The following is a 13,639-nucleotide window of genomic DNA, read 5'->3' as shown; positions in this document are numbered from 1 at the left end:
ACTAATATAAAGGAAAAAGATCAAAGTATGTTTCTTACCAGATAATATGATAGTAAATGACACTAAATATTCCAGAGGAAATTCCTGCAACTGATAAAAACTACATTTAGTAAAATAGCTGGGAAAAATTAACTCAATAAAATCAGTAACACTCTTATATACAAATGGCAAATGGAATGAGGAAGAAATCAGAAAAATGCTTTTCACAAAGGCTTCAAATAATATCAACTACCCGTGTTAACTCTAACCAAGCAAGTGAAAGACTTGTATGGTACAAACTTTAAGACATTAATGACAGAAATTGAAGAAAATATCAGAACATGGAAAGATTCTTCCATGCCCCTGAATCAATAAGAGTAATACAGTAAAAATGGTCATACTGTAAGCAATCTGGGGATTCAATACAATCCCCATCAGACTTCCACCACAAGCCTTCATAGATATTAAAAGGAAAATTTTCAGCTTTATACTGAAAATACACACACACACACACACACACACACACACACACACACAGAGAGAGAGAGAGAGAGAGAGAGAGAGAGAGAGAGAGAGAGAGAGAGAAAGAGAGAGAGAGAGAGAGAGAGAGAGAGAGAGAGAGAGAGAGAGAGAAACAAAACAAAGATAGCTAAAATTATCCTGAATAATAAAAGAATATTCAAGAGATATCATCATCCTCAATTTCTGTGGAGGCCCACAAAGGTTTCCTAATGAGATCTGAGCTTCCTTTACCCAACAGAGCTGCATTAGAGGATTGCCTGACCATATGCATGATTACTAAGTGATTGGAAGGGTCTACACTTGGCTGAGCTAGGGAGAGGTCTTTTGATCTACCCTTTGACATTCCTAAAAATATCTCTTTAGAAGACACAGAAGGGTCTGGTGGATAATGATACAGACCCTCCTACTGCTACCCTCTGTTTCTCTTACCTCTATCATCTATCTAATGTCTTCTTTCCCTCCTCAAGAGTATCTTGTTATAAATGTGGGAGCTGGTCTTCCAGCTGGGCTCCCACAAATGGCACCAGAAACAGAGACAGGGACTTGGTGAAAGGAGTGTTAGGGATGTCATGGGTGTAAAGAGCCATGTCCAATAATGAATTAAAAATAAAGGTGATGGTATTTTGTTCTTGGGAGTGAAAGTAAGGTGGCTGAATGACAAAGTTAAAAGTGAGGTTGCAGTGAGTATCTCTCTCTAAGTTTCTTTTATCTCTCTCTTAATTTCTATCTATAGAAATTAAGAAAAGCGTGTAAGATAGAATATAGGAATTTAGTGTAAGAAGAAATTTAGAATTATAGTAGAATTATGAATATTGGGTACAAAGAAACTTCAGGTAAGTTAGAATAATATAAGCAACATGACAGAGGAGCTACGTCCTTGATTCTCCAGCTATGGGACTATAAACACAAACTGGCAAGAATCAGAATCATAAAAAAAATACTATAAAAGAAATTGGGTAGAAAAAGATTCCTGTGGAAGCTTTTGGCCAATGGACAGCTTAGATCTAAGACCTGAGCAGCAGGGAAAGAATTTTCCCTGAGGCAGATGCAGATAAAATAAAACTCTTCACTCTGCTGGCATCACCACTGTATGAAAATATTGTCCTATCAGAATAGTTTCCTCTTGGCCATGAAGCCAAAGTCTAGGGAACAGAAGTCTTGGAGAAGACTTAGTAACCATTGTCTAAAAAACTGAAGCTTTTCAGGTCTTTCCTTCTCAGATTTTTTTTCTTCCTGCAAGGGGAAAAAGTAAACTTATTTGGAAAATGTATCACAATGAGAAAATCATTTGTAATTGCCCTAAAAACAACAACAAAAACTCTTGGAATATGGCAAATCCTCTCTGCTATTCCTGTCTCTCCTTCAAGCCAGTATTAAAAAAAAATCAGCAGCCAGAATCCCCTCAGCCAGTGTCTACACCTGCGAAAGTGAAAATAGACGGCTGAGCAGGGACAGATTCTCCCAGGATGGAGCCACAACAGAGGAGGCTCAGGACTCATGCTGCTGAAGTGAAGGCAGCAGTGAAGGCTTTGAAATCTTCCCTGCAATGAGGGATGCAGGGTCTAAGTTCCTAAACTGAGGACTCAAACCCCTACCCCCAGAACAGAAAACAGTTAGCAGAGAAACTGAGCCTCAGCTTGGGTATCAGGGACTCTGAATCTTAGGGGAGGGGACAAGCAGGGACAAGCAGAGGCTCTATCTGGAAAAAAAAATCTTTCTGAACAAGCTTTTATTTCAAGTACTTTTATTTTCTTTCACTGACCTGGTCAGGCAGAAAACAAGCACGAATCCATAAGTGCTCACAAGCAGGTATAGCCTCCTCTGGAAAAAATGCCAGGTGAAGGAAGTACACCTGTCAATACCAGCACATGGAAAACAGAAACTTTCCATGGCAAAAAAGCTCACTTGATCTTGATTTTGATTACAAACACAGACTGTGTGAATGGAAGTTTTCTCCGAGACCCAGAAAGGCAGAATGGGAAATGTAGTTTGTTCATAACAGCATGCTGATATAGAAAAAGGCAGCTTGGGAAATATAGTCCATTACAGAGTAGAAAGACACCCAAGAGAAATACTTAGCAAATGCATGTTTTAATTCATTTTAAACAGCTGAAGGGGTTAAAAATGCCACTTTTTTTTTCACAGGCCTTGTTAGTCTTCCCTCCTGAAAATGAGAAATAGGTGATGCCTGTCAGGAGGCAATTAAGATGCTAATGATGCTTCTCAAGTCACTTTGAAACCCTTAAGAAAGCAAGAGAAAGTAGTCCATACATTGGGAAACTGCTTTAGGTATGTAAAAAATGTATGGACATAATGAAAAAGAAAGAAAGTTGGGTTATGCTTGAAATGTAAGAGAGAAACATTGGCATCATGACGGTCTTAAAATGCAGCTTCAAACAATTAAGAAGGGGGAAATTATACCCTCAGAAGCATTATGGCTGTCTTAGCATTTGGTACAATGTGTGGAACAGAGAGGCTCTGACTTCAAACTATCAGGAAAACTTCCTGAATGATATCAAAGCTGACCATGACCTGCAAACTTTCAGAAATAAAGCACTGTTGAGTTCACCAATAATTTTTACTATGGTAACTCATGATTTGTTTATGCTCTATCTTGTTGAAAGAAAATATAATAGTTCTATTAAGAAATCTTTTCTAGATGTTTGCTAAAGTTTGTAAAGTAGTCCAATAGAGTTTGCTTTTGAATGTATGTTAGTGCTGTTAAGAGATTCTTCTAGATATGTTTGTAAATTAGTTCTATAGAGTTTCCTTTTGAATGTAAGTTTGTAATAAGTATAAATAAATGTAGTTGAAGTTTTCCTCTGTCCCACTTGGTCCATGGTCAGGACAAATCTCTCTCATCAAGTAAACACACAGAGGATTATATTAATTACAACTGCTCAGCCATTAGCTCAAGCTAATTATTGACTAGCTCTTACACTTAAATTAACCCATAATACTTATTTATGTTTAGCCATGTAACTTGGTAACTTTTCTCAATTCTTCCTTCACACCTTGCTTCCTCTGTGTCTGGCTGGAGAATCCTCACTCTTTCCAGAATTCTCTTCTCTGCTTGCCCCACCTATACTTCCTGGCTGGCTACTGGTCAATCAGCATTTTGATTATTAACCAAACAGCGCAACACATTCACAACATACAGAACCATATCCACAGCACTTCAGCTTTTCTTTTTCTTTCAAAAAGGAAGGTTTTAACATTTACATAGTAAAATTATATACAACAATCAAGCAAGAATTACAGTTACAATATCTAGTCTATTTGGATTTGGTAAAACAAAAGAAGATATCATATCTATCCTACATTTTTGAGTCTAAAGTTTCATATCTAACTCATCTTTTATCATAAATAAGAAAATTATAACTATTCAGTCTTCAATTACACAAAGACCTCAGAAGAATATATTACCTGAGAAATGGGAGAAGGATGCAAGCAACTTTTGGGAGTCTTGTGAGAGTAGACAGAGACAGCTGGCAGATTAGACAGTCATCCATAGTTCCTCTGTAAAGTTGGGGCATCTGTCTACAGCCTACAGGCCTAGAGACTCTCATTCACTTCTTTCTGTATGATAAGGGTAAATATTGGACCAACAAGTGTAGATCAACAAGGCACAGACAAGGTAATCCTTTGCCCTGCCCTCAGGAAACTCCCAGAGGAGCCTCATGCAGGCCCCCACAGCAAATTCAGTTCAGACTTTTCCTGCCATCATAGAAGAAATCCCTTCTCAGAGCAATTAAATAACCAAATACCTATTGGAATTAACCAGACTGCTCAGGGTGATGGAACAGTTGTAGCAGAGAGAATAGGAAATTCAGGAAAATATAAAGTGAAAAATTAAAATTAAGAATAAATGACATTCTCTTGGAAGTTTTATTATACACAGGTGGGATGTTACAATAATTGCAGCAGAATATTGGCATCCAACTTGGCCTCTTTAGGAGGTAAATGTTCAGCTGTTAGTGATCAGAACATTATTTCAAGTGAAACAGAGTGCAAGGTGGCTAAAATGTATAGGTCCAGAAGGACAGAGAGGAAAATTAAAGCCATATGTGGCTAATATAGCTATGAATTTATGGGATGCTAATCTATTACAACAATGGAATACCCAGATTAACATTCCTCCAAACTCAGAAACAAACCATAAACTAACACATGTTTCTCAGAGAAATATTAGGAGGTATTATAAAGAGCAGTCTCCAGCCATCCAGATTGTATAAGAACAGGGCACAACAACTGATGATCTTCCAAAGACACCAACAGCTCTACCTTTAAAATGATTAACAGACAAGCCTCCATGGGTTCAGCAATGGCCTTTAACAACAGAGAAACTGCAGACTTTGAAAGAGCTGGTACAAGAGCAGTTAAATACTCAGCATATTGAAGAATCAACCAGTGCGTGGAATTCTCCAGTATTTGTTATTAAAAAGAAATCTGATAAATGGAGAATTGTAACAGACCTAAGAGCAATTAACACGGTAACTCAATGAATGGGCTCTCTATAATATATAATTCCTCTGCCTATTGTGTTACATAAAAGATGGCCTTTTATACTTATGGATTTAAAAGGCTGGTTTTTTTTTTATCCTTACAAGAAAGAGACAGAGAAAGATTTGCCTTCTTGGTGCCTACTTATACTAATTCTCAGCCGATTGAGAACTATCAATGGAGGGTTCTGCCACAGGGAATACTAAATAGCCCAACCCTGTGCCAATATTTTGTATGACAGCCATTGGAAGTAATATGTAAACAATTTCCTAAGTCTATAATGTATCATTACATGAATGATATTTTACGAGACAATTCAAATTTGGATACGTTAGAAAGAATATTTGAAGAAGTAGGGAAACTTTTGCTTCATTGGGGATTACAAATTGTTCCTGAAAAGATACTAAGAGGATATTCTATTAATTATTTAGGATATAAAATAGGTCTACAAAAAATTAGACCCCAAAAGGTGAAAACTAGGAGAGACTGATTACAGATTCTTAATAACTATCAAAAATTATTTGGAGACATTTTCTATATATGTACTATTGTAAGGGTAAAAAAAAATGATGAACTGAGTAATTTGTTCAAAACCTCAAAAGGTGACAAGGTCTTAAGTAGTCCAAGAGAATTATCAGCTAAATCTAAGAAAGAATTGGCCTTGATGGAAAAGAAAATACAGGATGTACATATAGATCATATGGATCCAAAGCTTGATGGCATTTTGGTTATTTTATCCTCTAAGCATTCTCCTACAGGAATTTTAATACAGAGGGAAGATATATTGGAATGGATATTCCTACTTAATACACATAATAATAAATTAAAAACTTAATGTGGAAAAGATCTCTGAGTTGATTTTGAAAAGGAAATTGAGACTTCATCACTTAGCAAGAATAGACGCAGCAGAAATTGTAGTACCTTTAACTAAGGATGACATTAACAAATTATGAGTAGAAAGTGAACCTTGGCAAAGAGCTTGCAGTAATTTTTTTGGGAGAAATTAACAGCAAATATCTCAAAAGTGATAAAATTCAACTTATTTTTTTTTATTTTACAATACTATTCAGTTCTACATAACAGCCACAGATTCCCTTGTTCTCCCACTTCCTGCCCCCCTCCCCTTCCCCCCAGCCCACCCCCCATTCCCACTACCTCCAGATCAAGGCCACCCCCGAGGACTGAGATCGACCTGATAGACTCAGCCAAGGAAGGTCCAGTCCCCTCCTCCCAGATTGAGCCAAGCATCCCTGTCTCCCACAAGATCCAGCTATACCACTCTTGGGCATATACCCAAGAAATGCTCAATCATAACACAAGAGCACTTGCTCAGCTATGTTTATATCAGCATTGTTTGTAATAGCCAAAACTTGGAAACATCCTAGATGCCCTTCAACTGAAGAATGGATAAATAAATTGTGGCACATATACACAATGGAATACTACTCAGCAGAGAAAAACAATGACATCATGAGGTTTGCAGGCAAATGGATGGATCTAGAAAAAATCATCCTGAGTGAGGTAACCCAGACTCAGAAAGACAAAAATGGTATGTTCTCACTCATAGGAGGATACTAGATGTGGAACAAGGATGACTGGACTGCTACCCACATCACCAGTGAGGCTACCTGGAAAACAGGACCCCAAGAAAGACACAGGGATTGCCCAATGATGGAGAAATGGATGATATCTACATGAACAGCCTGGACATGAGTGGGAGCAATGAATGGCGAGGGTCGAGGGGAAAAGAGCAGGAGATCCCACCTGGATTAAGAACAGAGAGGGAGAACAAGGAATAGGAGACCATGGTAAATGAAGACCACATGAGAAAAGGAAGAAACAAAGTGCTAAAGAGGCCCACAGAAATCCACAAAGATACCCCCACAATAGACTGCTGGCAATGGCCAAGAGACAGCCGGGACTGACCTACTCTGTTGATGGGATGGCCGAACACCCTAATAGTTGTGCCATAAACCCCATCCAAGGACTGAGGAATCTGGATGCATACATCCATGGCTAGGCCCTGGGTGGAGCTCTGGGAGTCTAATTAGTGAGAAAGAGCAGGGTTTATATGAACGAGGATTTTTGAAACCAAGGTTGGATAAAGCACAGGGACAAATAGCCAAACGAATGGAAACACATGAACTATGAATCAAAGGCTGAGGGGCCCCCAACTGGATCAGGCCCTCTGGATAGGTGAGACAGTTGATTGGCTTGATCTGTTTGGGAGGCATCTAGGCAGTGGTACCAGGTCCTGGGCTCGCTGCATGAGATAGCTGTTTGAAACCTAGAATTCAACTTATAAAGAGAGCTGATTGGATTCTGCCTTGTATTGTATGGGAAACACCAATATCTGGAGCCCCTGCATTTTATACAGATGCAAATAAACAGGGAAAGGCAGGTTACAAATCAGAAAAAATTTTAAAAGTGGGTCAAAGTCCTTATAATTCAATTCAAAATCAGAATTTTATGCTATTCTGATGATATTAATGGATTTTCCAGAACCTCTCAACATAGTTAATGACTCTCAGTATGCTGAGAGAGTGGTCTTACATATTGAGATCATGAAATTTATCCTTGATGAGTCAGAATTAACTTTTTTATTTATTCACTTACAAGATAAAATCAGGAAGAGGAAGCATCCCTTATATATGACTCACATTCAATCCCATAGGGGTGTGCCAGGCCCTCCAGCACAAGGTAATAGGTAATGATGAGAACAATAAACTATTAATAGGAAATACTGCAGAAAATTTTTCTGTGTCCCATCTGGACCACAGTCAGTACAAATCTCTCTCACCTTCCAGTCCCACAGCCTTCTATAAAATAATCACACAGAGGCTTAATATTTTTTAAAAATTGCTTGGCCATTAGCTCAGATTAAATACTGACTAGCTCCCACACTTAAACTCAGCCCATTTCTGTTAATCTACACATTGCCACATGTTCTGTGGTTTTACCTGTGTGTCATTACATGCTGTTTCCTTGAGAGCAGGCTGGCATCTTCTGGCTAAGCCTTTCTGTCCCCAGAATTCTTCTTGTCTGTTTATACCACCTATATTTCCTGCCTGGCTACTGGTCAATCAGTGTTTCTCCAGTAGCCAGGCAGGAAATGTGCTGGATTCCTCAGAATTTCATAAGAAAACATCATGTCAATAGTAAGGTTTAAAGAAGAATTTTTCCACAACCTGGCAACAATCTCAGGAAATTATAAGAAAATGTCCTACTTGCTCATTTTATATTCAGACTCCACTACTAGCAGGATATAACCCAAAGGGTAATGAGAGGAAAGAAATTTGACAGATGGATGTGTTTCACTTTGTGGAATTTGGAAGTAGTAGATTAAAGTAGTATACCTTACCATTGACACCTAATCAGGGTTTCAATGGACAACTGCTCTGAGTTCTGAAAAAGCTGATTCTGTAATTGTGCATTTGCTAGACGTTATGGCCATCATGGGCATACCTGAAGAAATTAAAACTGACAATGCTCCAGCATATGTCTCTGGCAAAATGAAACAGTTTCTTGCTTATTACAATATAAAGCATATCACAGGTATACCACACAATTATACAGGGCAAGCAGTTATACATCGATCAAATTGAACTCTAAAGGATATGCTAAACAAACAGAAAGGGGTAACAAAACCCCCCAGAAATAGACTACAACATACTCTATTAACTTTGTATTTTCTCAGTGCTAATGAGAAAGGAACAACAGCTGCAGAGAGACATTGGATGATAGAAAAAAAATACAGAATTAAATCATCCTATATACTTTAAGGATGTGCTGACCTCGGAATGGAAACCAGAATATGTGTTACATTGGGGATGAGGTTTTGCTTTTGTCTCTACAGAAAAAAAGCAATGGATATCATCAAAATTGATAAAGGATATCATCAAAATTGATAAAATTGTCTATTTGAACAAGAGATACCTCTTAAATAGAAGAGGTGATAGCTCATCAGACATCATGACCATCTAATTTAAATTAACTTATATCACTAAAAATGCTTCTCATTTTATCAGATATAACTTGTCAAAAGAGAAACTCCTAAAAGTAAAGCTTGGGGAAGCATTTTGTTTTTTGTCTTTCACAAAAATGAAGGCTGAAAAATCTGAAAAACACTGGACAAATGAGACATCTGAAGAAAAAGCACAAATCATCGAGAAAAAAAATGTTCCAAGAAAAAGATTAATTTAGTCTATTGATTTACCACATATAAATTTCGTAAGTCTTCCTAAATGTTCATTTCCTTCTCTTCTCCACAGACAAAGAACACAAATGGTCTCTCTGTAGTCACAGTTCAATTAAAAATTAAAGCTGGCTTTGGAGTGAGAGAATGACTCTGTCCTTCTCTAAACCTAAGCATGTTTGTTAAAAGAAAATGCAGAATCTCTGTACCATGTCAAACAGCCATCTGATATGGGACAGAAGAAAACCAAATTTAAGGGACTATTCTATTGCCACTCATCTCATAATTCTTTGGTTCTATTTTGATTCTTTAAATTTTTAAGGTATGAATTTTATATCAAAATTTATAAGATAAATATATATATATTAAAATTTTGTTATATTAATGGTCATATAGAGTACTAACTAATTCTAGAAAAAAAGGCTTCATCTAGTCTCCTGTACATGTTTTTTTGTGTTTGAGTTTCTGTCAGTTTTCTGCAGGGAATCATGCCTAGGCCTAACAATAAATTTGAAGTCTCCAGAAAGATGATGGGGTCCCACATCACCAATTCCACATGGACAATAATAATATCACTAAGCAGACAAACATCATCCAAAGATCAGCTTTGGACTACAAACTGCTCAGGACAATTTGAAGATGACTAGCTGAAATGATCCGGCCTCACAGACTACTCAAACAAGGACTTAAGTCCTATACTTTCGCATTATGCATAGACTGGACAACTCCCAGGCCTTGAAAATTAACTATTATTTTTCTTTCCAGGATCCCCTAAAGATACTTTCACCCTCAAACAGCAGGATGCAATTTTAAGAACACAATGGCCACATTCCCAAAAGGTTGGGTGGATGGATTTTGGTCTGTCAATGGATTTTGGATAATTTCCATTTTGTAGGATGGTTGGTTACAAGTTGTTATTGTTAATGATCAGGGAAAAGGCTAAACAAAGGAGATTAGATTTAAGGTTCTTTTTTGAAAAAAGAAAAAGAAAAAAGAAGATATAGATAAGATGTAGATTATTGAATCTATTCTGAAAAAATAAAAAGACATAGAGATGATGGAATAATGGGTAGATTATTGAGTCTACTCTGAAAAGAAAAAGGAGAGGATATAGATATGATATAGATAAAAAGGTAGATTATTGAATCTTCTTTTAGAAGGCAACTACTAGTTTTAATATTTTACATATATTGGATTTTTGTATATTGTATACAAATTATGTATATTAACACCAATTTGAGATGGATTTTGTTAGAATATATTGTATATATATTTCTATTCCTATTCAAGATACTGTACCTATACAGTTCATTTAACAATGTAGTGCAAATTGGTAATCCTTGAAAGTTATTATTACAAACTATTAGGATATAAAAAAAAATGAAAGTTAGTAGTTAGCCATACAATTAAACTTGTAATCATATTAGGTGTGTTTTCAAGGTCAAGCAGAGGTATATTTTAGATAGACAGGCCATCAAACACTTCAGAGATCTACAGAATATGGCACTTAAGATGTTCTATTAACATAGATTTTTTTCTTTTTTTATGACTATGGGACATGTCTGCTCCTGGCAGCCCCAATCTACTTCAGAGAAGATATGGACATTGAAGAACCTCCACATGGAATTAACTTTCATTGTGGCAAAAGTTAGCCACTGAGCAAGAAAGTGCCTTCACATTGACTGCTGGCAGTATGCTATCCAAAATGGACACGCAGGACACACAACAAAGAACTGCAGATACTTCCTAAGACAAGTGTGGTTGTAGCTTTGCCAACTGGCATCCTCTGAGGCCAGGACAATATGGCACTATCACTGAAGTGGCTTTGCAATCCAGAAAAGGTACAGTGCCCCTCCTTCCAAGGCAGCTGAGCAGGCAGTGGGCCGGTGGCTTCTGGTGTGCAGAACATTAATGGAACATTAGCTGAAGCAGATATTCTTGGAGGAGTAACTAGGCTGACAGAGTCTAACCTCTCAATAGTAGACTGGCATTTAATAAAGGAGATGCAGCCACCCATAAGCCAATGAAAATGGGAAGCCAAATTCTAAAAATACCAGCAATTTCCAGAATTTAAATCCTGAATTATGACATAACAGTTGCAGAATTCAAGTTTATCTGGTACATGGAATACTCACATTGAATTTGGGGTTGAGCTGTAGGCCTTGCATACATCCTGCTTCACAAATGATTCTGTTAGATATACTAAGCCTGTAGGCCAAATATGACACTCCAGTGTGCATAGAAACCTTGGGTGACTGTCTTGGAAGCTGGTTGTCTCTGTCATAACTCACATTGTTTTGGAAGTTGCTTGTTTGAAATTCCTGTTTTATTAATAATATGATTTCCTTCTCAGGTGTCTGAGGAAGTTGAAGATTAGATAGTTATAATTATAGTTTTCCTTATTAAGAAACTCAGAAAAGAAACTCACTAAAGAGGGGGAAAGTATGTAAATTTGAAATTCATTACAAGATAGTTTTCTGTTGCTAATATAATTAGAGAGAATAGAAAGTGAATTATGTATATTTTGGACTCATCAAAATATGATAATGATTTTTTTTGCTGAATTTGTCAAATTAAAATGGACTAGACATTGTTGATATATTTATTGTTTGTATATATTGTATATAGGTGTTGTATATAGTTTTTCTTAGCTATGACTTTTTTATTTAAACAAAGAGGGGGAAATTTTATCTGTGCCCCCAATAAAGTTTATCTGAGGATCAGAGAAAAAGCCAGCAGCTACAGTAAACATAGAAGTCAGGAAGTGGTAGCATATGTCTTTAATACTATCACTTGGGAGGCAGGGATCCAGCTGGATCTCTGTGAGTACAAGGCCACACTGGGAACAGAGCAGGCCTGGTGTCACATGTCTTAAAATCCAACACTAGTTAATTATAAAAGTCTGGAGGTCTGTACAGACAGACAGGAAGTGACAGAACTGGTTAAGAAAAAGAAGTGATGTAGCTGGGTGGAGAGAAGAAATGAGTTAAAAGAACAGAAAGGAATATAGGTGTGAGTATACAGGAAAGAGGCCTCTTTGGAGACTGAAGGTTGGTGAGGTGAGGTTGGCTTGTGGCTTGTCCTATTCCTCTGATCTCTCAGCTTTAACCCCAATTTCTGGCTCTGTGTTTTTTTAATACGACTATTTAGCAGTTTATCTATATTTTCATGCACCTTTTTATGTGTATATAGTTTATGTGTGTGTGGGGGGGGGGGGTCATTGCCAGTGAAGGCCAGAGGTAGATTGTCAGTGTCTTCTTTAATTACTCTTCAAAATTAATTTTGGAGGCAGCATCTCTCATTGAATCTTGAACTAATGAACTGGCTCCATTAGCTGCCCCGATCCACATATAGCCGATCCTCTTCCAGTGCTAGAGTTCCAGATTCTTCCTGTGTGGACAAGTGTGTTTATTGTGTGCTGGCCTTCTGAACTAAGGTCCGTAAGCTTGTTGCATGCCATTTTAATATTTTCCAAATGATAAAATTTATTTTTAAACTTTAGAAAGTCTAAAAATATACTTCATAACGGTCTCTAACTGTGACTGGGTGTATATTAACTTCTAAAAATTATCCTTAAGGTGTTCAATAACAAAAACCTTCCTTAGACCTCTGTTACACATTTATACTTGAATGAAGATTTTTAAAAATCCATCAAGTGTGACACTAGGAACCAGTACCCATTCATCCCCTTCCTGCCTGTATTCTCTTGGACCGTATTCTGCCCCTTCTGCCATTTTGAGGGATGTAGTACTACACAATCATCAAGTAGGGGAAAGAAGTAAAGGGTGATGAGATTTTATTTAAAAACATTGAGTTGTGCTTTCTCTTGAAAGAGAAAACAAAAGACAATGATGCCTACTTTCCTGCAAGGCAAGTAATAACTGATTCATTTGGGGGCATTTTACAGAGGAGAGGTCCTATCTATTCATGGTCAATAACTCTTTTATCTCTTTGTCTATGTCTTTCTGAACTTTCTGCCCTTGCTTTAGTACTTAGAAAAAGGGCAGTTCTCTTAGGTAACCAGGCATTTAAGTGGTAATCTGCCCTTCACTGCTATGCAACTTAGCAAAATTTGCTTTTGCTTAGACTGCCTATTGATAATAGTGATGTATTATAATACAGGTACATTTCTGTGCCTGCACACCCATTATAATTCTTCCTGATTTTTCTTTAAAAATGGTAAAATCAAGAAATTATTAATAATTTTTACACCAAAATATGGGTATAAATTAAAAACTTGTTCCAATATGATCACTTAAAAGTGAAAGTATATTTATTCTTTGGAATGCTAGCTTTCATTAATTAATGTTATATGCAGTTTTTCCAATCATCTCCTTGTACATAAGGGGATAGAACTGACATTTGCTTTTATTCTATTTAAACATCTATGAGGAACAAGCATAAAATGATAAGTATGCTGAACTTCTGGTTTGAATTGCT

The sequence above is a fragment of the Peromyscus maniculatus genome, chromosome 16, assembly GCF_049852395.1.
Source record: "Peromyscus maniculatus bairdii isolate BWxNUB_F1_BW_parent chromosome 16, HU_Pman_BW_mat_3.1, whole genome shotgun sequence".
Lineage (NCBI taxonomy): Eukaryota > Metazoa > Chordata > Mammalia > Rodentia > Cricetidae > Peromyscus > Peromyscus maniculatus.
Note: the sequence above shows the minus strand (reverse complement) of the source record.